A 23,758-nucleotide genomic window follows, 5' to 3' on the forward strand; every position below is an offset into this window, starting at 1 on the left:
GTTAATCATGAATTAAATGCTTCCTTTCATTGTTAAATCAGAACCATCTTAGAATAATCACTTCCTGTAGGGCTCTTAGCCAGATGCAGAGATCAACAAAACTCAGGCCTTCAATGTTTTGTTCTGTTCCTGCAATGTTGCAAGGCCAGCATTTGCTGCCATCCCCAATTGACCTTGTGAAAGTCTTCTAAATTTCTCAGTTTAAAATTAATATGTCTTCATTTTAAGACGGAGATGAGGATTTTTTTTCTTTCAGGGGCCATTTGATCTATGGAATTCTGTTCCCAGAAGGCAGTAGGGGCAGGGTCATTGAACTTATTCAAAACTGGGTTGGACAGATTTTTCATAGACAATGGAACCAGGGGATATAGGGGGCAGACAAGAAAGTGGAAGTGGAGTTGAAATCAACCATGATCTTATCGAAAGGTAAGCAGGTGCGACAAGCCAAATGGATTACTCCTGTTACTAAATCCTGTGTTTGCACTGTCGGGTTCTATGGTCTATGATCTATGAACATTAGTAGAGTTGATATGGTTGTATCCATCTCCATCTTAGGGCATCTTATGATCACTTTAAAACATCAATTAGCCATAAATCTTTTCAAGGACGGAATAGGGTAACATTCACTTTCCCTGTTATGAATCATCGCCAATATAGGAACGAGATGATTTAAAAATTATACATGTATTGTTTTGATGAGTTACTTGTGTATATTCCAATTATAATTGCTCCACCACTGGTGGCTGTGCCCTTCAGTTGCCTCCACCCAAAGCTCTGGAATTCATTCCCTACACCCCTTTGCCTCTCCACCTTACTTTCCTTGTTTAAGACAATTTTTAAAACCTATCTCTTTCAAACATTTTGGTCATCTGATCTAATATTTTCTCCTGTAGCTTGATATCCTATTTTGTTTAATATTGCTACTGTGACGTGCATCAAGTCTTTTCATTACAATAAAGGTACTGTATGTTTTTGTTGCTATCAAAATTAGTTGATGCCACAATGACTTGTTAAAGAATTTAACTGTTTCCTAAAAGGGAGGTAAGAGCCAGAGACAGAATCTCATGTGGCTGAATCAGATTGCCTGGCCACGTGATGCTGAGATGTTTCAGAAAGTTTCCATTATCACTCATTGTTAAATCAGAACCATCTTAGAATAATCACTTCTTGTAGGGCTCTTAGCCAGATGCAGGAAGGAACAAAGCTCAGGTCTTTGATTTTCTTTTCCATTCATGCAATGTCTGGAAATTTGTTACATAAGAACGTAAGAAATAGGAGCAGGAGTAGGCCATCTAGCCCTTCAAGCCTGCCCCGCCAGTCAACAAGATCACGGCTGATCTGAAGTAGATCAGTTCCACTTTCCCGCTTTCTCCCCATAACCCTTAATTCCCTTGTCTATCAGAAATCTATCTACCCGTGACTTAAATATATTCAGCGAGGTAGCCTCCACCACTTCAACGGGCAGAGAATGCACAGACTCACCACCCTTTGAATGAAGAAGTTCCTCCTCAACTCCAATCTAAACTGCGCGCTTCCCCCCCCCCCTTATTTTGAGGCTGTGCCCTCTAGTTCTGCTATCCTTTCTAAGTGGGAAGAATCTCTCTACCTCTACCCTATCGAGCCCCTTCATTATCTTTATATGTCTCTATAAGATCCCCCCTCAGCCTTCTAAACTCCAGCAAGTACAGACCCAGCCTATTCAATCTCTCCTCATAGGCTAACCCCCTCATCTCCAGCATCAGCCTAGTGAATCTTCTCTGCACTCCCTCCAAGGCCAATATATCCTTCCGCAAATGCAGCAACCAAAACTGCACACAGTACTCCAGTTGCGGCCTCACCAGTGCCCTGTACAGTTGCAGCAAGACCTCCTTCCTTTTATATTCAATCCCCTCGCTATAAAGGCCAACATTCCATTTGCCTTCTTGATCACCTGCTGCACCTGCAGACTGGGTTTTTACAATTCGTGCACAAGGACCCCCAGGTCCCTCTGCACTGTAGCATGCTGCAGCTTTTTGCCCTTTAAGTAATAATCCCGCCTACTATTATTTCTACCAAAGTGGATAACCTCACATTTGCTAACATTATACTCCATCTGCCAGGTCCTCACCCACTCACTCAGCCTATCCAGATCTCTCTGCAATTGTTGCCACCCTTAATTGCCCTTGTGAAGGCCTCCTAAATCTCAGTCTCCACTTCAATTGCAATCTTCAGTCATACACTCCATTGTTTCACAATCCTCTGTATAAAATAGCTTATCACGTTTTCTGGTGTAAACCTCATATTTCATCTATATCGATGTCCATTTCTTCTAGATCTCTGTGTCACTGGAAACAATCTGTCCAATCAATTGATAATTTTGAAAAACTATCCAAAGTCCATAATCCCCATACTAATGAAAAGAGCATTAATTCTTCAAACATTTATATGTGATTCCCTCATATTTGGCAATATCCTCGTGATTCTCCACATTTCCTCAATTTACTTCATACAGTACAGAAACTGAAACTAAATATAACGCTCCAAATGTAATTTTACTATGGGTGCATAAGGGATGACCATTTTATCTCACATCTTACATTCATAATTTGTCGTAAAACCTATATAAAAACCTTGACCTGATCAAAGCAATTCTCCCTCATTCAGATCAAAATGGGTATATCACAATAACTAAATGCAAAATGCTCAAGCTTTTTTTTACTAGTTTGGTAATCAATATGAATTATTACTCAATCAACTGCAAATATGGACTATTGTCTGTAATTGTGAAGCTACTCTTGATGAAAACAGACACGGATGACAAAATTAATCACCTCCAACATGCCAGCTCACCTACAATCAACTGAGGAAACAAGTATTTGAGGACAGGATCTCAAACTAGAGAGGGTCATGATTTACCAGGCAACAGTGATCCCCGCACTCCTGTGTGTTTCGTAGACTCGAAGTACCTACGTCAGGCATCTCAAAGCATTAGAGAAGTGCCAGCTGTGCCTTTAAGTTTGGGGAACCAGCTTAATGAAAAGAAAGATTCGCCTTTACGTAACAACTCTCATGACTTCAGGATGGCCCAATACTTCAGATATAGTCACTGTTTGGGAAGGAAAAACAACACCCAATTTGCATGTCAAACTCAAATGAAATAAATATCAGATCATTTGTTTAGCTGTCAGATGAGAGATAAATGCTGGTCAGAAAACTGGGAGAATTCACTGCTCTTCTTTAACATGTACCTGCATCAATAATGGCCAACTGAAGGACAGGCAGGGCAGAGTCTTAGTTTATCTCTCCTTTTAAAGACTATACCTTTAAGAGTGCCGCATTTATAGAGTAATGCACTCGATTGGCAGCTTAAATTGTGTGTGAGAGTCCCTAGAGTGTGACTTGAACTCATGATTTCCTGACTAAGAAGCTAACAGTGAGACGAGTGTAATCGAGCATTCCAGTCATCAAACTCCCATTTGGAATTGGTGCCCAGAAGAACTAAAGAAAAACCTGCATCGAAGGTGGCCCTTTCTTTCCCAAGCCGTTTTGGAATTTAGCACAAATTGTTCAAGGCGACTTATACTCGAGAAGCATTTAAGTGATCTGATCTTACAATACTGTGCATGGTTAGCTCACTTTGGTGCAAGTTCCCACATCACAAATTATTGCATGTTATCCAACCAGGCTACCTTCGCTGTCATAAACAAGCGTTGTCTCCAGACAGAATTAATTGAATACTTGCTCTAACGACAAGCTGTCGAGAAACAGAAACAAAGGAAGTCTCACTTGAGCAGAAACTACTGCTTAAAAAATACAAATGCAGCATGATATTCAAATCAAAAGATATAGTATTGAAATACTTTATGGCACAGGATGATGTCAAAGCCCGCAGCATTATCTGTCATTTGCTCTCAAACTTACACAATAGCTTTTTTTTTTAAACAATAACATGTCTTTGAGATCAATACAAAAATAATAAAAATGCAAAGTTACAAATGGATCAGGAATGGGAGATAGTAGAGAACAGAACGTGTAAGATGTGCATTTTAAAATTAGAGTGAATCAGTAACAAGTTAACTGAGCCAATAGCAGTTTCATATGGGGCTAGATACTAAACTTGATGTCAACAGAATTTGTACAAGAAGCTATTAATCTTAGCATGACACATACACTGTAATAATAAATTGCATTTCTTTCAGAGTAACTTGGCTGAACTGCTGGCATATCTCATTTTTAATTAAACTCCTGACAGGCAGAACTAGCCATACTAATGATACCACCTCAGTAAAGTCATTGAACCCAATCATTTGGCAAGCGCCAACTATGCAGACATCCCTGTTCAACAAGCAGGAGCATAATGTTAACAATGTACAAGATGGTCCTTTATTACCATCACAGCCTGTCACGCTAGTTCACACATGGTCAGTCAAGCACACGATCACAAACCCGATCAGAGAATTATCTTTTTGGCTCCCTGCCAGCATTTTCAACAGCCCAAAAAGCTAAAGATGCATTTAGGGGCAGCCCCATAGGGCTCCAGCAGAAGCAGGCAACAAGTTGCATTAATTTGTCAAAGAAACACCACCATTACGGTCGTCATGCCCCAACTTACTCCACAAATACAACCGAGTGGAAAGACACATCAATTGTGATTGTCTTGCCAGAATAAGAGTCCAATTTTCAGAGCCATTAAATTGTTTCTGTACCTGGTTTTATAACTCTGCTTCAGTTAAAAAAAACACAATGAAGCAATGCAAATGAACTTGTGTGGTAATTAGAAGAATGCCTTCCGCCCCCCAAGAGATGTTTGCTAATGTGTGAAGAATATAGAAAAGGAAAAGCAAGCTTTCTTGAAGTAAGAAAATAGTGTTAGTGGGTTAGTTTCTGAATGGAAATCTTGTTTGCTTCTTAGTTCTGTTAATCTTTGCTCTGGCCTAATCCCAAACCTACTCTCTGCGATGTTGCCACCCTCAGCTCTGATCTCCATTTCTTTCCAATGTGTTGAATGCTGCCTCAGCCACTAGCACCACAGCTCTCAGTTACCAACACCTTCTTTGCATTCAAACTCCACAGTCATTTATGACTGCTGTGTTCAAAAAGATCTTATTCTTCACCATTTTATACATGAACACTGACTCTACACACATCATCCTTGCCACTCGGCTTGCTTCCACTACAATGCAGCCACTAAAAGACAAAAGAATTCAAACCACAAAAACACCTGGTGGATTGAACAAGCACAATCTTGTTCCATTGTTAAGGTACCAGAGGCTGATTATCACAGTGCTTCAAATGGAGCCTTCAGAAAATCTCCAACAACTGACACTACCTAGGAGCTTATATTCAATGCGCTGACAAATGAGGCATTAGGCAAAGGAAGACTGCCTTGGGATTGTTGTCCACCAATCATCCCAGGACACTTCCCCTGTTGCATCCTCTGGATCACTGCCACCAACAGTCTGGATCGTTGATGTTAAACCATTTGTCTGACAGCATCTCAAAATCCTGCATTTCATCCACTACAACAACCAAAAACCTTGTCACACAGCTCAGAAATTGTTGATACATTTGCAACTTTTAAAATGCTATGCACCAACTTATATTTGTATAGTACTTCTAATGAAATAAAGCAACCCAAAGTACTTGACAGAAGCATTGTGGACTGAATATGAAACCAAGCCACACAAGGGGATGTCAGATAGCCAAAAGCTTGATCAAAGAGGCAATAAGAAAAGCCAGGTAGAGAAGAATTCCAGAGCTTAGGGCCTAGGTAGTTGAAGGCATGATTGGTATTGGTTTAGTGACTAAAATTGGGGGCGCTCAAGAGGCTACTATTAGATAAGGGATTTGAGAGAAAGGGTAGGGTGAGGTAATAGAGAGGTTTGAAAACAAGGAGGAACTTTTTAAAATGAAGGCACTGCTTGAAGAGTGAATGTAGGTCAGCAAGCAGAAGGAGATAGATGAACAGGACTTGCTGTCAGGGCATAGGCATTAGAGTTTTGAATGGCCTCAATCTTTGAAAGGCAAAATGTGAAAGGTCAGTCAGGAGTGCATTAGAATAATCAAGTCTAGAGCACGAAAGGGAAGGGAGCAATTCGACTGCGGCCCGACAGGAATATAGGAAGAGCAAGAATGAACTTAAAGCAATTAGAAGACCAAAAGGAGGCATGAAAAAGAACCTGTGAACAAGATTAGGGAGAATCCCAAGATATTCTATAAATACATTACAGGGAAGAGGTTAACCAGGGAAGGAATAGGGCCCATTAGCGTCCAAGGAGGTAATGTGTGTGAAGCCGCAGGATGAAGTGTGCTAAATGGATACTTCTCATTGGTCTTCACTCAGGAGAAGAGGAATGTACGTAGAGAATTCAGGACAAGGGATTCAAGCAGTTCGACATAGAAAGTGAGAAATTACTGGAGCTTTTGACAGATCCCCTGGCTACTGTGGGAGGTGAGACAGGAAACTGCAGGGGCTCTGATGGAAATTTTTAATTCTTCTCTGATCATGGGGAAAGTGTCAGAGGACTGGAGAACAAGTAAGGTTGGTAGAAAAGAACCAGGGAATTACAGACCAGTGAGTCTCACATCAGTGGTAGAGAAACTAGTGGAGAAAGTTGTGAAGGACAGAATTAATCTCCGCTTGGAAGGATAATCAGTGTGGGTTTGGCTAACAAATTTGATAGAATTTTTCAAAAACATGATCAAGTGTGTGAATGAAGGGAGTGCAGATGATGCACTTCATATAAAATTTCGCAAAAGGTCCCACATAGGAGGCTGATTGAGAAGGTTGAAGCATGTGGAATTCAGGAAAACTTGGTGAGATAGATCTGAAACTGACTTAGTAATAATACACAAAGCTGGTGGTAGAAGGCTGCTTGAGTCACTGGAAGCTGGTGTCCACTGACATACCACAAGGATCAGTGCTAATGTTATATACATAAATGATTGGGATGAGAAAATGGGGATGGGGGGCTCTTTCGGGATGATGAGTAAGTTTTAGGTGACACCATGATTGGTATGGTGGTTAATAGTGAAGGTCAGAGGTTATAGGGAGATATAGATAAGTTGGTCAGATTGGCATAGCAGTGACAGATGGTACTTAACCCTGATAAATGTGAGGTGATGCACTCTGGAGAAAGTAATGGGACAAGGAAGTTTTTAATGAATGGTAGGACATTAGGAAGCTCAGAGGAACAGATAGATCTTGGAGTACTTGTTTACAGCTCCCAAAAGACAACAGAACAGACAAATAATGTAGTTGAGAAGGCATATGGGACACTTGCCTTTATCAGTGGGGCATTGTGATGATACTGCGCCTTTAAGAAATGTATTTATATCATGTTTCTTGTGAGAAATATGTTTAAAATTCAGCTGTTTTACATGGTGCCAATTTGTCTGCAAAACAGGCAGCTCAAATGCTGAGAATGCAGATTACTGATTGATTTTAGTCAGAGCTGTGTTTGTTTTAATCTCAGTTAATTCATTTTTGTTTATTTGGCTTTTTCCTTAGATTTTCAGAATCAGGTTTTGATTGGGTTAATTGACAAACGGTCATGTGCTTCAGAAGAGGAGCTAAGCTTAAAGGGAAAAGCAGGAAATTGCTGTCGCATTCTGAAAGAAGCAGGTGATCTCTCTCTCTCTCTCTGGAGGCTGTTGTTTGGGAACTTCTAGGAGAAATAGATCGCTCCCTCTCCAGTGATGTTCTGGAGGCTTAAACACAGGCAGCCCAAGTACAAACGTGTAAGCCTGTGTGTTGCTAACTGATTTTGACAAGGAGTTTAAGTCTATAAGAGGCATATTGCTTGAATTGGAACTAAAAGAGATAGGTTAGCAGTTAAGAATTGTATCATGTTTAAGTATTTCAATTAATAAAACTTAAGCTAATTCATTCAATACACTTAAACCATATTGTTAAGTAAATTTTAATTTGATAAAAGCTTCCTAGTGTTTCAACAGAATCGCAGTTGGAGTGAAGCACCTTTTCCTCATATTAATGCTAAAATAGAAGAACCGTTGGGGTCTAGTCAGGCTTCATACGTACTTTGGAGTTTCTACTCTGGTACCTAACAGCATAGAGTACAACAGCAAGGAAGTTATGTTGGAACTGCACAGAATGTTGGTTAGGCCACAGCTGGAGTAGTGTGTGCAGTTCTGGTTACCTAACTATAGGAAAGATGTAAGTAATTGCATTGCAGGAGGTACAGAGCAGATTCACCAGAATGTTGCTTGGGATGGAGCATTGGAGCTGAAGGAAAGACTTTGATTGTTTTCTGTGGAGCAGTGGAGGGGGGGGGAACGATTGAGATACGTAAGATTATGAGGGGTTTGTACAGGGTGAGTAGGGAGCAGCTCTTCCTCCTGGTTGAGAAGTCAATCATGAGGGGGCATAGTTTTAGGGTAAGGGGCAGGAGATTCAAAGGGGATTTGAGAAAAAAAATGATGAGAATCTGGAATACTCTGCCTGGGAAGGAGGCTGGAAACTTTAGAACCATTAAAAAAGGTATTTGGATGAGCACTTGAAATATCACAACATTCACGGATATGGTACAAGTGCTGGAAAGTGGGATTTGAGCAACTTTATTGGTAGTTATTCTCGACGAACACTCGATGGGCCGAAAAGCTGTACGACTAGCAATGTTATGGAATGAAAATTGATGGTCTTAGTGATTTCAAATATGGGGTCAGAAACTCATATTGGGGTCAAATATGACATGGTGGTTGTGAGCAGTTTGGTTTCATCTCAGACTTTTGCTTGGGAGACGGATGGAGTCAGCAGTCAAAGGCGTCTGGAATGAGGACCAAAAACAATGATTTCCAATATTTAACGAGGGAAGGTTTCTGCTCATCCATCACTTGATGTTGGATAAACAGTCAGATAATTTAGCAACAATGAGTTGCATGTCATCATGTACATGTGAAAACTATTTTCAGATGCTATTGCTGAGGGACAGTATGTGTGAGAGAAATAGGAGGGGGCAAAGGAGAGATTCTTGGGGGGCATCAGAGGTAACAGTATTGGAGTGGGAAGAGAAGCCATTGCAAGTGATACTCTGATTTTGGTTAGATAGATAAGAATGGAACTGGAGAGTACAATCCCACTCAGATGGACAATTGTGGAGATGGCCTTGGAGGAGGGTGCTTTGACCAATCGTGCAAATCTGCAGGCAGGAGGAGGAGGAAGGATAGTTTATCTTTGTCACAGTCATGCTAGATGTAATTTGTGACTTTGGTAAGAGCTGTTTCATTACTGTTTGAGTTTACTGTTGTGTCTGGGTTTATTCCTGAATCTCAAAGCAGAACTAATTATAAGGTTTGGTAGGCTACATATTCAAGAACTTTGGGGAGGAAAGAAGGGTTGGAGTTGGGCTGGGAGATTGCAAGGACAGCAAGGCCAAAAGGTTGGTTTTGTTGAGGAGAGGGGTGATACCAGCAGAATTCATGAGAGTGGGGCAACACCTGGAGAGACTGAACTGTTAATATCAATTAACTTGGGGACCAGGGGAGGTTTTCAGTGAGAAGAGGATCGCGAGAACAGGAGATAGTTTGCACAGAGAAGGTGAGCTCAAAGGGAGAATGAGGAGAAATTGGAGAGAAACCAGAGACTAGTATGAGCTCCTGGCTGGAACAGGGGGAAAGTTTAGAGGAAGTCTGACCACTGATCTAATGAAAAGGAGGGACATAGCAGAGGCATGATCAGATATCAGTCCTGATCTTAGTGACAAGGAAGGCCATGAGTTCCTCAGATTTACATTGTTGGAAGTGGGAATAGACAGGAGAGAGGGGATTGAAAAGACTGTTGGCAGTTGTAAAAGAAGCCAGTTGTTATCTTTGACATTCCAGTAATAGTGGTGGTGGAATAGTGAGCAACTTCAGCAGTCAACAACAGGATCCAATAGTACTTTAAATGTTGTCCAGCCAGATCTGGTGGTGGATGGTTAAATCACTTTGCCATCATCTTCTTTCAAATTTATATCCCTTGAACTTAAGAGATGATGAGGATCGCATTGGGGAGATTGACAGGGTAAGAAAGAGTAATGGGTTTATTGGTGAGTAGGGAACAGTCATGTTCATAAAACAAGGAAAAGAAGATAAACTATTTAAATTAAAACTTACTTTTTTCCTATTTAAAAAGCTGAACCAAAAGCTACAGGTCATGTGAATTACAAGCTAGCTACAGCTTCTGGAAACTTCCAACAGCAGTTACAGAACACAAGCTCAACCCTCATCTGTATATAATCTCGCACCTTTCATTGATAGGGCACATCATAATTGATGAAACCAGGGACCAACGAACAACTTGTCTCTCCAGCCTGGACTATAACAAAGAAACTCATCAAGACTCATCACACCTGCATTAATAGTCACATCTATCTGCTACGATGAACAATGGATTTTGACCAAGGCACAAAAACTGCTCATTAACTCATCACTAATTTATGGGCAACATCACATGACCCAATACTTTGTCTTTTTGGAAAGTTATTGCTACGTTCCTAGATTCACAACTCAGTCTGCTGTTTAACCTCCAGCCTGCAGACACCACAGTAGGATTCCAGCCTGACCAATAGCCTGCATCAGATTGGCAAACACTGCTACCAGGGACCCAGGTTCAATTCCTGGCTTGGGTCATTGTCTGTGTGGAGTCTGCACTTTCTCCCCATTTGCGTGGGTTTCCTCCCACATTATGAAAGATTGATTAAGTGCGTTGGCTGTGCTAAATTCTCCCTCAGTGTACCCGAACAGACGCCAGAACGTGGCGACTGGGGGATTTTCACAGTAACTTCACTGCAGTGTAAATGTACTTTTGACATTAACAGAAAAAAACAACTTAAGCCTAAGCCTGGTTTTCTGAAAAATCCCTGCCATCACCTGGTAAGCAGAGCAAGTCTATGTATAACAAACCTTACCTCACTGCATTATCATCAACTTTAAAGAAATTCTGTAACACCTACTTTCAGTTAACTTAACCCTCCTGAGCTGTAACTCCTACATGAGGGAACTCTCACTGGACTCTGGCAAACACATGAACTGAAATCCAAATGTGAGGTTCTTTTCCTTTTAAATTATTTAAAGTTGTAAAAGCTGTCATTCCTAACTTCTTATTGTGTGCACGCGTGTTTGTATACAACTGCGACCATCTCCTCCCCCCCCTCCCCGCAAAATCGGGTTTGAATATATTAATAACTTGTACTCTTGACTTAACGCTGAAGAGAATTTACTGAGTCACTTTAAAATTCACACAGACGGTTTGAGGAAATACACCACAGCCTATTTCATAAATGAAAACACCTCTGCTTACTGGCACATGGCAAAAAAAAAGGATTTCAGTTTGCCTCTCTTCCCTGCTCATAACAACATCAAAACTGGAAACGAGGGTGCAGCTGAGCACATCACTAGTTGCAGAAACGTGGTACTGAATAGAGGGCCAAAAGTTAAGACAGCTGGGACTTGGTAGTACAGTTGAGTTGAGCGATAATTTTTCCATAAGAACATAAGAAATAGGAGGAGTAGGCCATCTAGCCCTTCGAGCCTGCCCCGCCATTCAATAAGATCATGGCTGATCTAAAGGGGATCAATTCCACTTTCCCGCTTTCTCCCCATAACCCTTAATTCCCTTGTCTATCAGAAATCTATCAACCTGTGACTTAAATATATTCAGCAAGGTAGCCTCCACCACTTCAATGGGCAGAGAATTCCAGAGATTCACCACCCTTTGCGTGAAGAAGTTCCTCCTCAACTCCATTCTAAACTGCATCCCCCCCCCCGACCCCGCTTATTTTGAGGCTGTGCCCTCTAGTTCTGCTATCCTAAGAGGGAAGAATCTCTATACCTCTACCCTATCTAGACCCTTCACTATCTTGTAAGTCTTGTAAGTTATACATTATCTTGTATCTTCCAGGGCCAGATACAAAAGGAGCTGGGGGTTAGGCCATGCAAGGAGAATGATATGAGGAAGTGATCAGAGATGGCCTTATTACAATTGATACAATGGGACTAGCAAGACCCTGGGAAATGGCGAGGTCAGGGATAGCCATGTATTTGGGTTGGAGAGTTTACGTGAAGGGAGACATTTAGGAAGGATAAGGGGACGGTGAACTCAGAGGAAAGAAAGCCCGACAAGTTGAGATTGGAGGATCATCACAGACAGTTCACACAACACTAAATTCAACAATAAGACTGTCAGAAAAGTTAAGTGGCCGAAGGTTTATTTAAAGGGATAGTCATTAAGGATGCGTTTAAAATTGGTGAAAGTGGTGAGGTGGAGGAGGCTAAGGATGGAATTCTACATAGTAGAGTCATAGACTGGACACTGGATAGAAGGCCAGAGGTAGTGGACCTTAGGGGAGGTAAGGCTAAATGACAGATGTAGGGCAGATAGGAAGGTGGAGTGATCTGTAAAGGTTTTCAGCTTAGATATTTTGAGTACAGGGAGCTAGTGTAGGTCAGTGTGAAAGAGAATTGACTCTGAAAAGTGTGGTCTCTTTGTAAAATTATAGTGATTCACTGACAAGTTAACTGCACCAATAAAACTTATTTTGAGACTAGATACTAAAGTAGGGAGAGCACTTGTGGCTGAAGGAGGTTACAAATACAGAGGGGGTGGGGTGAGGTCATAACGGATTTGAATACAGGAGTGAGAATTTTAAAGGTGTTGGGACCCAACGTATGTCAGTATGAATAGGAACAATGGGCAAGCATGGCTTGGTAGAAGGTAGTTGAAGATTGTGTGGAGTACAGAATGATATGTCTGCCAGGAGACCACTGTATTAGTTGCATTTGGAGGCAGTAAAGGCAGGTAGTTTGAGACAGATAGCATTAAAAAGATTCACATAGGTGGTCTTTGTGATGGGAGAGATAATGGAGTTAAGGCTAAACTCGGGGTTAAATAGAAAAACATAGTTGTGAACAGTGGTTTAACCTGATCAAATGGCCAGTGACAGAGACAGAATTGGTAGAAAGAGCGCAAAAGCAGAGGCTGAAATGATGGCATCTGTCTTCCCAATGCTTAATTGGAGAAACATATAGCTTAACCAAGACTGGACATTGAACAACAGTCCCTTGGTATGTAAGGAATGGAGATTTAAAGGCAAGTGATGGAGAAGTAGAGTTACATACCATCAGTGTATATGGATATTAAAGCTCAGCCCCAACCAGGTGGATGAAGAAGAGAGATGGTTGAGGATAAGATTCCAAAAGTAACAATGTGGGGTCAGAAAGAGAATCCCTTTCTGGAGAAACTCTAACTACAATCAAATGAACAACAGTGAAACTAGGTGAGGGCAGTCCTACAAAAATGAATGGAGGGAAAAGGTGTTGCAGTTGACCACATCAAATGATCTAAAGAGATCAAGGAGGGATAAGTTCTTCAATTATAAATGCCACCATGTGAGAGTTTGGATGGGCCCGTTTGATAGCCTGCTCCAGGTCGAGTGGAGAAATCACGTTACAGGCAAAATATGCATTGATTTGGGCAGTATCAACACATTCTAGAACTGTGGCAACGAAAGGAAGACTTATGATGAGGCGGTAATTCACAAGAACAGAGGCAATTTCTGAGGTGGAATATCATTACCATTTAAATATCGATGAGCAGGTACGGGGAGAGCCAGGACAGGAAGAGAAGTTAGGTGGGTTGCAGTTCAGTAGAAATGAGGAAAATACAGCGAACGTCATGTTACGTATGTTCTGCCCAAAGGCAATTGCTTGGCTCATTGTCTGCTGACGCTTCATCCTGAAACATTTTCTCAATTGTTTTCGTCAGCAGTAGTTTTCAGGGACAGGGGAGAGAAATAGGTTCCAAGTCTACTTTCGCCAGAACAGGAATCAAACCCACTCTGTTGGCACTAATCTGAACCACACATCTAGCCAATGTTACAGACTAGATGAGTTATAGGGGAACATGAGGGAAAAAAGAACATAAACTAGAGGTAGATAGAAGGTTGGGAAAGCATGATGCTATATTTGATTTAGGTATGCAACAGGAATAATCAATGCAGCCGACACACATCCATGGTTCAGTGCATGATTCAAGTAAAAATGTTAAAATAACATTTTAGCAAACTAAAATTCTGCTACAATTGTTATAGACTGTGGGTGAATAACGTGCATCTCATACCCCAAGACAAACTAAGGAACTTGCCATTTGGATTACTTAATATTAAAGCAAAATACAAACCTGTTTTTTTCCAGTTTCACTGAGGGGTGTTGCACAGAGCTCGTTTTCAATAAGTCCATGTAACATCACTGCACTTATTATTACTGCACAAAAAATGTTGGTTTCCGGTGAGTGATTAATGTTTTGTTCTGGTTTTTGAAATTGATGTAATAAAACTGCTTATATTGTCTCCAGGAACTGTTGAGTATGCTGCTTTCAGGAAGCAGCAGTGAGTTGAGAGAAATAAATTCCCCAGCAATCAGGCAATAACTTCCTGTATGAGCTTCCTGTAGTTAGAAACCCAATAGTGCAGAGCATCACTGCCAGCATTCACACAAATCTATGGGTAATCCATAGTATTTCTTAGCTTGTTTTATTTCCAACTGAAACTGAAAATCTAATGTCCACTGGACTTTGACGCTGGTTTACTCTCATTTTTTCTCCAGCACTAATAGATTCACAAACCAAATATTAATATTTTCCACTGTGATTTGCTTGGACAGGTTTGTTATAAATAGGTTTCTTCTCCTCATTCTTGCTCCTTTTAAAATAAAAAGAATGAGCTTGCCGAGTGTTCAGATGACCTCAGTACCATTCTGGGGTTTTTTGGCATTAAAACTCATGGATAAATCTGATTCATCACAACAGAATAATACTGGATTTTCAAACTACACTGTTAAAAATGTTAGGATTAAAAAAAATCACAAATGGTTAAATTATTCGAGGATGAAAAAAATCTAATTCTTTGTTAAAAGAAGACAGGAGTAGGCCATTCAGCCCTTCAAGGCTGCACTCCAATTCAATATGATCATGGGTGATCCTTATCTCAACACCATGCTCCCTCACTCTCCCCACACTCCTCAACATTTTTAGAGTCTAGAAATCTATTTCCTTCTTAAATATATTCAGGACTTCACTTCCATAGTTTTCTGTGGTATAGAATTTCACAGAATCACCACTCTGAGTGGAGACATTGCTTCTTATCTCTCAGTCGTAAATGGCTTGTTCAAGAACCCCTCCCTCCCCCAACGCCCAGCCAGAGGGAAAAACAGCATCCAGTCTGTCCAATCCCGTTAGAATTTTGTATGCTTCAATTAGATCCCCTCACATTCTTCTAAATTCGAGTGAATACAGGCCCAGTGAACCCAATGTCTACACATTCAATAATCCTATCACCCCAGGAATCAGTCTGGTGAACCTTTGCCATACTGCCTCTATGGCAGGTACAACTTTTCTTAGATAAGGAGACCAAAATTGCACGCAATGTTCCTGGTATGGTTTCACCAAGGCCCTGTACAGCTGCAGAGACATCCTTGCTCCTGTACTCAACTCCTCTTAAAAGGAAGGCTGACGTAGCATATGTCTTCCTAATTGTGTGCTTGTCTAAATCACTTTGATGCATTTTAACACGCCCTTACATTCCCATTAAGTTTTGTGTTGTTAGAAAACTTGAAAATATTACTTTTGGTTTCCTCGTCCAAGTCATTGACTTATATTCTGAATAACTGAGGCCCAATCACTGATGCCTGCAGGACCCCGCCAGTCACTGCCTGCCATTTTTAGACACATTTATTCCTACTCTCCGTTTCCTGTCTGCTAATTAATTCTCAATCCATGCCAATATATTACCCCTAATACTACGCACTTTAATTTTGCATTCTAACCTCTTATGTGGGACTTTTTCAAAAGATTCCCACATACTTTGCCTTTCTTCCTGCTTTTACTGCCAATTTTCTAATTAGAAATTGGCCAATTAACTCATCAAACCTGTTCCTCATTCAATTAGATCAAGACTAATAGGCTGATTCCTTTCTCTTTATTACTTGATGGGATGTGGGTGTTACCAGCAAGGTCAGCACTTATTGCCTACTTAGTAGGCCATTCCAGAGAGAAGAGTTAACCACATTGCTATGGATCTGTGGCTAGTTTGGGTAAGGAGAGCACATTTCCTTCTTTAAAAGATATTTGTGGGTTTTTACAATAACAGATGACGATTGCACGGTCACCATTACTAAAATTACCTTTCAATTCCAGATTCCTTTCTTATATTGAATTTAATTCCACCAGCTGTCATGCTGGAATATGAACCTGTGTCTCCAAGGCATTAGCCTGGGCCTCTGGATTACCAGTTCAGTGATATTACCACAACACCACCATCTCCCCCCATCTCAACTTCATTTGTTTACCTTGGTTCCATATTCTTTACCACAGGGTCTCTACAATGCAGGAGTGGGCTGTTCAGGCCAATTGAGTCTGCACTAACTCTATTGGCCTGCACTGACTCTCCTAAGGAGCAATATACTCAGATATTTTACCATAGCTAATAAACCTTACCTACATATCTTTGGACACTATGAGGCAATTTACCATGGCCAATCCACCTAACCTGCACATCTTTGGACTGAGAGTGGAAACCTACACAGACAGAGAGAGAACGTGCAAACTCCACACGGACACTCACCCAAGGCCAGAATTAAACCCTGGTCCCTGGTGCTGAGAGGCAGTAGTGCTAACCACTGTGCCACCCCATAATACCTTTACCTAATAAAAAGCCTTACTTAATGCCTAGTCCTTCTTTCATGGATTCAATAAACTGCTGATCTTCTACCAATAAAGGTTTCTCTCATCAGTCTCAGATCTTTGTCATCAAGGTCAAGAAACTCTGACATGCTTATCAGTTTTTCATGCTTCAGATTTCACCTTTCCTTCACTGTTGCTGGATCAAAATCCTGGAAGTTCCTCACCTACACCACATGCATGTGTACCATAAGGATTATAGAAAATGATCTAAGATATTTTGTGAAGATTAAAGAGGAGTCAGAGGAGGAACTTCTTCACTCAAAGGGTGGTGAATCTCTGGAATCCTCTGCCCGTTGAAGTGGTGGAGGCTGCCTCGCTCAATATTTTTAAGATGCGGGTTGATAGGTTTTTGATAGGCAAGGGGATTAAGGGTTATGGGGAGAGGGTGGGAATGTGGAACTGAGCCACGACAGATCAGCCATGATCTTATTGAATGGCGGGGCAGGCTCGAAGGGCTAGATGGCCTACTCCTGCTCCTATTTCTTATGTTCTTATGTTCTTATATGGATGTTATTCCCTCTAGGTTTATTCCGTTTGTTTAGTGAAACTATTCTTAGATTGAAGACTTTCCTGAATTAGTTGGAGGTTACGAATTTAACAATGTAAAAATATGCCAATGTCACCATTCTTATTGCTGAATCTGAAGAGACGCTGCACCGAGTGAAAGTGAGAAGATAGGACTGAGCATAACCTGTAAGGAAACAAATTGTTTTGTGGCATCCAAAAAGAAAATCATACCAGAACATAAAATAATCAACTCAACATTAGTTATGAAAACAACACTCGGAAACTTGGATTGCTACATCACACCAATTTTGACATTTGGAAACATAGAAATTAGGAGGAGGAGGCCATTCGGCCCTTTGAGTCTGCTCTCCCCTTCATTTTGATCATGACTGATCATCGAATTCAATATCCTGACCCCCTCTCTCCCCCCATATCCCTTGATCCTTTAGCCCCAAGAGCTATACCTAATTTCTTCTTCAAATCAGACAACATTTTGGCCTCAACTAAATTCTGTGGTAGTGAATCCCACACATTCACCACCCTCTGGGTGAAGAAATTTCTCCTCACCTCAGTTCTAAAAGGTTCACCCCGTATCCTCAAACTATGACCCCCAGTCTTGGACTCCCCCACTATTGGGAGTATTCTTTCTGAATCTACCCTGTCTAATTCTGTTAGAATTTTATAAGTTGCTATGAGACAACCTCTCACTCTAAACTCCAGTGAATATAATCCTAACCTACTTGGTCTCTCCTCATATGACAGACCTGCCAGCCCAGGAATGCGCCTGGTAAACTTTCACTGTACTCCCTCTATAGCAAGGATCTCCTTCCTCAGATAAGGACACCAAAACTGCACACAATACTCCAGGTGTTGACTCACCCACGCCCTATACAATTGCAGCAAAACATCCCCATTCTTAAGAACATAAGAAATAGGAGGAGTAGGCCATCTGGCCCTTCGAGCCTGCCCCGCCATTCAATAAGATCATGGCTGATCTGTCGTGGCTCAGTTCCACATTCCCGCCCTCTCCCCATAACCCTTAATCCCCTCTCTTATCAAAAACCCATCAACCCGCGTCTTAAAAATATTTAGCAAGGCAGCCTCCACCACCTCAACAGGCAGAGAATTCCAGCGATTCACCACCCTTTGAGTGAAGAAGTTCCTCCTCGACTCCGTTCTAAACTGCCCCCCCTTTATCTTGAGGCTGTGCCCCCAAGTCCTACTGTCCTTTCTGAGCGGGAAGAGCCTCTCCACCTCTATCCTATCCATCCCATTCATCATCTTATACGTCTCAATGAGATCTCCCCTCATTCTTCTAAACTCTAACGAGTACAAGCCTAGTCTATCCAGCCTCTCCTCATAGCTCAACCCCGGCATCAGCCTAGTAAACCCTCCTCTGCACTCCCTCCAAGGCCAAAATATCCTTGCGCAAGTATGGCGCCCAAAACTGCACACAGTACTCCAGCTGCGGTCTCACCAATGCCCTATACAGCCGCAGCAAGACCTCCCTACTTTTATATTCAATCCCCCTCGCTATGAAGGCCAGCATCCCATTAGCCTTCCTGACCACCTGCTGCACCTGGAAGCTGGGTTTTTGCGACTCATGCACAAGGACCCCGAGGTCCCTCTGCACAGTCGCCTGCTGCAGTTTTTCTCCACGTAAGTAATAATCCTTCCTACCATTATTCCTACCAAAGTGAACCAACTTGCACTTGCCAACACTAAATTCCATTTGCCAGTTCCTGGCCCATTGGCCCAGCCTATCTAGCTCCTTCTGCAGACTCTCCACACCCTCCGCACAATTTGCCGTTCCACCAATCTTGGTGTCATCAGCAAATTTCGACACCATACACTCGGTTCCCTCCTCCAGATCATCTATATAAATGGTAAATAGCTGAGGCCCCAGCACCGACCCCTGGGGCACTCCACTAGTCACCAACTGCCAATCCGAATAGCACCCATTGACCCCCACTCTCTGCCTCCTATTTGACAACCAGTCCTCTATCCACGCTAACACCTTACCCCCAACTCCATGTCCCCTGACCTTCTGCAATAACCTCTTGAGGTACCTTGTCAAACGCCTTCTGAAAATCAAGACAGACCACATCCACCGGCTCTCCTCTATCCACCGCCCTAGACACATCCTCATAGAACTTCAGTAAATTTGTCAGACACGACTTTCCCTTAATGAAACCGTGCTGCGTCTGCTCTATCAAGCAATTCCCCTCAAGATGCCTCGCTATTTCCTCCTTGATGACGGATTCTAACATTTTACCTACAACGGACGTTAAACTAACAGGCCTATAATTCCCCGCCTTTTGCCTGGCACCCTTCTTAAACAACGGCGTAACGTTAGCCGTTTTCCAATCTTCCGGCACTTCCCCGGAATCCAACGACGTCTGGAAAATAACCACCAAGGCATCCACTATCACCTCCGCCATTTCTTTCAGAACCCTCGGATGCATTCCATCCGGCCCTGGGGACTTGTCCACAATCAGCCCCTCCAGTCTGTTGAGCACCACCTCTCTAGTAACAGTAATGTCATCGAGACCCTCCAGTCCTACCACCTTTCCATCTCTAACACCCGGCAAATTATTCACGTCCTCCTCTGTGAAGACCGAAACAAAAAGTTATTCAAGACCTCAGCCATTTCCCCATCCCCTACCACTAAGTCCCCCTTCTCATCCTCTAAGGGTCCAACGTTCACCCTAGCCAGCCTCTTCCTTTTTATATACTTATAAAAACTCTTGCTATCCTTTTTTATATTAAGCGCTAGCCCAGCTTCATAGTTTCTCCTACCCTTCTTTATCAATTTTGTCAATCTTTGTTGACATTTAAACCTCTCCCAATCCTCTTCTCGCCCACTACTCTTAGCTACTCTAAACGCCTCCGCTTTTAATTTAACACTTTCCTTCACCTCCTTCGTTATCCACGGATTATTACCTCTCCTCCTACGGTCCTTTTTGACCGTTGGAATAAATTTCTGCTGAGCACCAAGAAAGATCTCCTTAAAAATCCTCCGCTGCTCCTCAGCAGACCTACCTTCCAACGCGCTCCCCCAGCCCACATTCGCCAATTCCTCTCTCATCCTACCGTACTTCTTACACTCAAATCTTCTTGCTATGAAAGCCAACATATCATTTGCCTTCTTTACCGTCAGCTGTACATGCGCACTTACTTTCAGCGACTGATGCACAAGGACTTCAAGGTCTCACTGAATATGTCTCTCAATTTACACCATTCTAATAATAATCTGTCTTCTTATTACTGTTATCAAAGTGCATAACTTCCATTGATCCACATTATACTGCATCTGCAATGCATATGCCCACACACTCAGCCTGTCCAAATCATACTGAAGTATCTCTGCAACCTCCTCACTGCTCACCCTCCTACCCAACTTTGTATTATCTACAAATTTGGAGATAACACATTCAATTCCCTCTTTCAAATCGTTTATATATAACGTGAACAGTTTGGATCCTAGCACAGATCCCTGCGGAACCCCACGAGTCACTAACTGCCAATCAGAATAATGACCCATGTATGCCAACTCATTGCTTCCTATTTACTAGCCAGCTTTCTAACCATCTCAAAACATTACCTGCAATCCTATGTGCTTTAACTTTACATTGTAGACTGGCCTTGTCAAAAGTCTTCTGAAAGTCTAAATAAACCACATCCACTGGTCAACTTGACTAGTTACATCTTCAAAAAATTCCAATACATTAGTCAAGCATCATTTTCCTTTTGTAAATCCATGCTGACTTTGTCTCATTATATCACTGCTTTCCAAATGCCAAGTTATGAAATCCATGATAATACTCGAGCAACTTCCCCAGTACCAACATTAAGCTCACTGGTCTATAGTTCCTGCTTTCTCTCTACCTCTCTTTTTGAATAACAGGCTTATGTTAGCTACCCTCTTATCTGGAGGAGCTAGAGTCCAAAGAATTTTGGAAACTAACCACCAATGGATCTACTATTTCCAATGCCTTATGTACCCTGAAATGAAGATTATCAGGTTCTGGGGATTTATCCATCTTTAATCCCATTAATTTCCCCCACAACATTTCTCAACTAATGCTGGTACATTATTCATATCTTCCTTTGTGAAGACTGAAGCAAAGTACGAATTTAGCTCCTCAGCCATTTCTTTATTCCCGATTACTGGAGTTCTATGAGGATGTGTCTAGGGCAGTGGATAGAGGAGAGCCGGTGGATGTGGTCTTTCTGGATTTTCAGAAGGCGTTTGACAAAGTACCTCACAAGAGGTTATTGCAGAAGGTCAGGGGACATGGAGTTGGGGGTAGGGTGTTAGCGTGGATAGAGGATTGGTTGTCAAATAGGAGGCAGAGAGTGGGGGTCAATGGGTGCTATTCGGATTGGCGGTTGGTGACTAGTGGGGTGCCCCAGGGGTCGGTGCTGGGGCCTCAGCTATTTACCATTTATATAGATGATCTGGAGGAGGGAACCGAGTGCAGGGTGTCGAAATTTGCTGATGACACCAAGATTGGGGGAAAGGCAAATTGTGCAGAGGGTGTGGAGAGTCTGCAGAAGGATCTAGATAGGCTGGGCGAATGGGCCAGGAAATGGCAAATGGAATTTAATGTTGGCAAGTGTGAGGTGGTCCACTTTGGTAGGAAGAATGGTAGGAAGGACTATTACTTACGAGGCGAAAAACTGCAGCAGGCGACGGTGCAGAGGGACCTCGGGGTCCTTGTGCATGAGTCGCAAAAACCCAGCTTGCAGGTGCAGCAGGTGGTCAGGAAGGCGAATGGGATGCTGGCCTTCATAGCGAGGGGGATTGAATATAAAAGTAGGGAGGTCTTGCTGCAGCTGTATAGGGCATTGGTGAGGCCGCAGCTGGAGTACTGTGTGCAGTTTTGGGCGCCGCACCTGCGCAAGGATATTTTGGCCCTGGAGGGAGTGCAGAGGAGGTTTACTAGGCTGATACTGGAGTTGAGGGGGTTGAGCTATGAGGAGAGGCTGAATAAACTAGGCTTGTACTCGCTAGAGTTTAGAAGAATGAGGGGAGATCTCATTGAGACGTATAAGATGATGAATGGGATGGATAGGATAGAGGTGGAGAGACTCTTCCCGCTCAAAAAAGACAGTAGGACTAGGGGGCACAGCCTCAAGATAAAGGGGAGGCGGTTTAGAACGGAGTTGAGGAGGAACTTCTTCACTCAAAGGGTGGTGAATCTCTGGAATTCTCTGCCCGTTGAAGTGGTGGAGGCTGCCTCGCTAAATATTTTTAAGAAGCGGGTTGATGGGTTTTTGATAAGAGAGGGGATTAAGGGTTATGGGGAGAGGGCGGGAAAGTGGAACTGAGCCACAACAGATCAGCCATGATCTTATTGAATGGCGGGGCAGGCTCGAAGAGCTAGATGGCCTACTCCTGCTCCTATTTCTTATGTTCTTATGATTATGAATTCTCCCATTTCTGACTGCAAAGGGCTTGCATTCATTTTTGTCAATATTTTTCTCTTTGCATATTTATAGAAACTTTTACGGTTAGTTTTTATGTTCCCACAAGCCTACTTTCATACTCTATTTTTATTTTCTTAATCAATCCTTTGGACCTCCTTTGCTGAATTTTAAACTGCTGCTAATCCTCGGGCCAATTGCTTTTTCTTGCCAATTTGTATGCTCCTCTCTTGAATCTGATACTATCTCTAATTTTCCTTGTAAACCATGATTTGACCACAAATCCCTTACCATTCTTGCGCCAAACAGGAATAAAGAACTTCTGGAATTCACCTATTCATTTTTTTAAATGTCTGCCATTGCCTATCCACTGTTTTTCCTTTCAGTAATGTTTCCCAGTCCATCATAGCAAATTAATGCCTCATAACATAGCACATATTGGACAATCAATGAAGCAAGAGAAGAATTGAGGTGAATAATGAAAATATCTTGGACAAGTCAGAGTACCAATGAACAGTTGCTGTAAAAACTGAGATAAAAATCCCGTAGATCAAAAGAACTGTGCTGACAAAAATTAGGAAGAGAAAGTTGGAATTTCTTGGCACAGAATTAAAAAAATGATTAAGGAAGTTTGATGCTGATGAGATCAATGGTCAAAGAGATCAAGATAGGTAAAGAATTATTCTTTTAGAGAGGCTTGCAAACTGCATGAATGCAACAATGAAGATGATCCATGTCTCTAAAGAGGTCCATGGTTGCAAATGTTCTGTTAGGGCATTGTATGTGAAGGGAGAGATTGTCTACCTCAACTCAACTCTTCTGCCTAACTGTCATATTCCTTGATTCCCTTAGTATATGAAAATCTCTCACCTTCTGCCTTGAATGTACTGTGTAGTACTGAATGATTAACATAGCCATTGACTGCACAAAGTCTGTGCTTTTGGAGCTGGAGACCGAAAACCAGCAAATCAGCAATTTCTGTGTTGTGTGTGAATGCTTAGGTCAAACCACAAAAGGTATTTATTTATACTCTAAACTTGGGTTTGTCATAGTGAAGTTCATGCTACATATAGGAAGATCAATATGAAACTTGTGCCCATATTACAC

At 42.0% G+C, this 23,758-nt stretch overlaps 1 protein-coding gene and 1 long non-coding RNA gene across 4 annotated transcripts in view; one reads left to right on the top strand and one right to left on the bottom strand.

Moving 5' to 3' along the window:
- The window catches only part of bmpr1aa (bone morphogenetic protein receptor, type IAa), a 225,358-nt gene that overhangs the window by 56,845 nt on the left and 144,755 nt on the right, over window positions 1-23,758 (bottom strand). The gene's annotated exons all lie outside the window — the stretch shown is intronic.
- On the top strand, window positions 311-23,651 carry LOC145360526 (uncharacterized). The gene is made up of 3 exons (XR_013889732.1): window positions 311-426; window positions 14,170-14,262; window positions 23,504-23,651. It is a non-coding gene; the product is annotated as an uncharacterized LOC145360526 (long non-coding RNA).

Source organism: Carcharhinus amblyrhynchos, chromosome 31 (assembly GCF_965287045.1).
Source record: "Carcharhinus amblyrhynchos chromosome 31, sCarAmb.v2.hapA, whole genome shotgun sequence".
Lineage (NCBI taxonomy): Eukaryota > Metazoa > Chordata > Chondrichthyes > Carcharhiniformes > Carcharhinidae > Carcharhinus > Carcharhinus amblyrhynchos.